The following is a 4,992-nucleotide window of genomic DNA, read 5'->3' as shown; positions in this document are numbered from 1 at the left end:
CCCCCCCCCCCCCTTCACCTTCCCCTGCTTGAACATGTAAACATGATTGTTAAATCGTGTTTCTTCCAACTGAGGCGGCTGTCTAAACTGAAGCCCATATTATCCAAAAATAACCTGGAGACAGTAATACATGCATTCATTACATCTAGGCTTGATTACTGCAATTTGCTCCTGTTTGGTATCAGTCAGACCTCCATTGCACGGCTACAACTGGTCCAGAATGCAGCAGCCTGATTTTTAACCAGTACAGGCAAAAGAGGGCACATTACTCCAGTTTTGGCCTCACTGCACTGGCTACCGGTTCACCTTCGAATCCAGTTCAAAATCCTCCTGTATGTCTACAAATCGCTGAATAGTTTCGTCCCCCCCCCCCCCCCCCCCCTCTGATCCGCCACCACCGTATGTCCCACCACGTTCCCTGAGGTCAGCGGGCCAGTTACTTCTCACAGTTCCAGGAACTCAGAGGTCACGCAGAGGTGACAGGGCCTTCTCTGTAGCAGGCCCAAGACTTTGGAACGAGTTACCTCTGCTTGTCAGACAGGGCCCCTCCCTCTCGGTTTTCAAATCCCGTTTAAAAACCCACTACTATTCAGTAGCTTTCAACACCAGAGGATCTGTGTTTTGAACCTGTTTGCTTCACACAGGTTAGTCATCATATTATCTGCATCGTTTTTATGTCTATATTCTGATTTACTTCATTTTGTATTTTGCTTTGTGTGTTACTTGTTGTTCTGTCTGTACAGCACTTTGGTTGGCCTTGTCGCTGTTTTAAGTGCTCTATAAATAAAATGGTAATGGTAATGGTAATGGTTAATGGTCTTTTTTTTTAATTAATAGCTGTTTTTTTTTTTGTTTTTTTACCACCACTGTTTACCAGTGAAGCCTTTCTTTGTTTCTGCATTTTATATAAATATTAAGTGTCTGCATATTCAGAATAAACATATCAAACCGAATAAGTGTCATTCCACACATCCTGTCAGTCATAAGGCTTTCTGAGAGCAAATCTACTGGACAGCAATGAAAAAAATATCCTTTATATATATATTTAAAAAAACCTGATAATCAAGCTGTTGCCCGGCAACAGAAGGTTTCATAGCAACTGTGCAGCATTTCCTCCACAGTGCTGCAGGAGAAGCACAATGATTTATCCAGTCGAATCTGTGTTCGCTTTTGTTTTCAATGGCGAAGCCCTTGCCCTCAAGAAAATGAACAAAAGCGACAATATGGTGGCCCACACCAGGCTGCTCCTGCGTTCGGCACGATGGCCTCAATTATTCTGATAACAAAGATTGAGCAGAGCTGCGGAGCTGGCACCTTTGCTCGGCCATCAACGGTGAACAGAAGGAGATCACGAAATAACAAGGACACCTTTAAGGAGGGTTAGTCAACACTGTTGATGAGAGGTCCGTTCAGTCCAACTCCATCACTGCACAGAGTTTTATGGGGTTTTTGGCCTTCCTACACCAGAATTAATTTATTGTTGGATCTATCAGGAAAGTACTTAATACTTTATGATAAAGAGTGAACTCTAAATCCATCCATTTTATATGTCTGATCAGGGTCATAAACGGGATGGAACCGGTCCAAGCTGCCTCAGAGCCTGACCTGGGTCTCACGGTGGACCTGGTACTAGTCCAGTACAGCATATACAGTCCATTTAAAATGGCTAATTAGTGATCCGGTTCTGGAGAAGGAGGACGGGCCATCCAGAGGAAGTCCAATGCTTGAAAAATCTACACAAGATACAAAACAAAGTTAAAATCTGGTTTTCCTAACATTAAAAATCTGTTTAAAATGTATGCCATTGTGTAATTTTATATAGACATATATTCTCTTAATAATCTATGATGTAGTAAACATTAGTTTAACTTGTTTAAGAGTGATGGTTGAGTAAATACTGAGACTCTCCACCAACATATAAATTTTTTTTTTTATATATTTGTTCATTTTCTAAACAAGCTTCAAGGCGGCAAGGAACTGGAGTCTGCATCCAAGAGTAAGGGGGCGTGAAAATGAACCTCAAACCGATCACCGGTCTATCACAGGACCAAACACACACACACTGACACACTTTAAAGTTGTGCGGTGGGTATCCAAAATAGAAATGCTATCTCTTTGAATACCATCCTTTAAAACTATGCCATGAATTTAATTCTGACCATCTTCGAATAGGCTGTAACGCTGTACGTACAGTATGTTTGAGTATGGGGAGTGTTCTTCCTGTAAATCTGTTGGACTCCTGGCAGGGACCAATGCAGACATGTTCCTCTTTTTAGTTTTATACATTTGTCTTGGAATCTAGCTGTTTTTTTTGTTTTGTTACCTTTTTCCTTTTAGCCATCCTATTTGTTAAAAAAAAAAAAAAAAACTGTAGTATGAGTTTTTATAACTGCTTATTGTTGTTGCTGTTGTCCATTGTTGTCATCTTTCTTTGTTGAAATCAGGTCTCTCTTGTAAATGAGTCCTCGAGGCTCAATGGGATTTACCTGTATAAATAAAGGTTGATTGATAAACTCCTCTTCTGGTGCCATTTCTACTGTTTAGCAATTTTATTTATTTATTATGCATTTATGTATATGAAATTATAAATGGAAGATTATCTAATTAAAAGAGGACTCGTTAGTAGGCCTGTCACAATAACAAATTTTGCTGGGCGATTAATTGTCTAAGAAATTATTGTAATAAACAATAATATTGTTTGAAATTTGACAATAGTACTTATTGTCAAATTGAAAAAGAAATGTTTAATTTGTTTTGCATGTAATACCTTTTATCGACCACTGGATGGCAGTATAAGACTGTTTGAACCGAAGGATGGCTAGTGAGGGAGCGTATCTTTTTAAGAAAAAATGGGAGGGAGGCCCCTTGATGTGATATGGGCTGTCTCTTGTCATTCCCCTATCTGTTACGGAAGCACAATCCGTAGTGTACTTCTGGGTCGCACGGATCGTCATTGTTTATGAATAAAAACTGTCTAAATATACTTAGAAAAGTACATGCTCTACCACCGACCTTTATGTAGCTAATTTACGTCACTCGTATTTCCGTTACAAATCACTGGTTAAGATTATATGCGACGCATTAGACCTGACCCCCAGCCTGGGCTGAATGAGAAAAACCCTGCAAGATACAGAATGAATTATTTCCATGGTGAAACAGCGCCGCTCAGCTTCTTTTGCAGAGAAAAACAACTTTTTAGTCAAAGGCACGGGTTTCAACTGTGAATTTTGGAGCTTTGAAAAGACAGAGGTTTTTTTTCCTGAGGTTGGCCTGTTAGCTTTTAGCTTAGTTTCTCAGTTTAGCTGCTTTTAACGATCCAAAAACACAATTTTGGACGGTTAAAATGGATTTTAGAGAAAAGAGAAAGGAGGGGTCAGTGAAGAGCACCATAGTTGAGCCTTTTACCATCCAGTAGAAAGAAAGAGACACGAAGAATTGACGAAGCCGATAAATGAAAATGAGGTCGATAATTTTATATATTTTATTTATCATGCGATTAATTGATTTATTGTTTATTGCAACAGGCCTACTCATTAGGCTTTTTTTTCCCTTTACTGGAAGCCACTAACCCATTTGAGAGTAAATGAAAGTTAAGAGATATTTTGGAATGACAGTACAGTGGTGCTTGAAAGTTTGTGAAGACTTTAGAATTTTCTGTATTTCTGCATAAATATGACCTAAAAAATCACCAGATCGGTCATTTATTTATTGAGGAAAATGATCCAATATTACATATTTGTGAGTGGCAAAAGTATGTGAACCTTTGCTTTCAGTACCTGGTGTGACCCCCACCCCCCATGTGCAGCAATAATTGAAAATACATGTTTCCAGTAACTGTTGATCAGCCCTGCTCATCAGATTGAAGGAACTTTAACACGATCCTCCGTACAGAACATCCTCATCTCTGGATGTTGGTGGTTTCCTCACATTAACTGCTGCTTCAGGTCCTTCCACAACATCTGGATTGGATTATGGTCAGTACTTTGACTTGACCATTCCAAAACATGAACTTTATTCTTGAACCATTCTTTGGTAGAACAACTCATGTGCTTACGGTCATTGTCTTGCTGTATGACTCACCTTCTCTTGAGATTCCGTTAATGGATAGATGTCCTGACATTTTCTTTGGATTCATCATTCCATCAATGATGGCAAGCTGTCCTGGCCCAAATGCAGCAAAACAGGCCCAAACCATGATACCTCCACCATGTTTCACAGATGGGATAGGGTTCTTATGCAGGGATGGATTATTTCTCCAAACATAACTCTTTTCATTTAAACCATAAAGTTATACTTTGGTCTTATCCATCCACAAAACATTCTTCCAACAAACAACCTTCTGGATTGTCCACGTGATCTTAAGCAAACTGCAGACGAGCAGCCATATTATTTTTGGAGAACAGTAGCTTCTCCTTCAACCCTGCCATGCACACCATTGTTGTTCAGAGTTCTCCTGATGGTGGACTCATGAACATTAAAATGTAAGAGAGACCTTCAGTTGATTAGAAGTTACCCTGGGGTCCTTTGTGACCTCGCTGACTATTCCACATCTTGTTCTTGAAGTGATCTTTGTTGGTCCACCTCTCCTGGGGAGGGTAACAGCGATCTTGAATTCCCTCCATTTGTACACAACTTGTCTGACTGTGGATTGGTGGAGTTCAACCTCTTTACAGATGTTTTGTAACTTTTCCAAGCCTGATGAGCATCAACAACATTTTTTCTGAGCTCCTCAGAAACCTCTTTTGTTCCTGCCATGATACACTTCAACAAACATGTTGTGAAGAGCAGACTTTGATAGATCCTGTTCTTTAAATCAAACAGGGTGTCCACTCACACCTGATCATCATCCCATTGATTGAAAACACCTGACTCTAATTTCACCTTCAAATTAACTGCTAATCCTAGAGGTTCACATACTTTACCACTCAAAATTTGTAATATTGGCTCTATCTATCTATCTATCTATCTATCTATCTATCTATCTATCTATCT

This window comes from Nematolebias whitei, chromosome 14 (genome assembly GCF_014905685.2).
Source record: "Nematolebias whitei isolate Nwh7 chromosome 14, NemWhi1, whole genome shotgun sequence".
Lineage (NCBI taxonomy): Eukaryota > Metazoa > Chordata > Actinopteri > Cyprinodontiformes > Rivulidae > Nematolebias > Nematolebias whitei.
The sequence above is the reverse complement of the archived record's forward strand: the minus strand, read 5'-3'. Positions refer to the sequence as shown.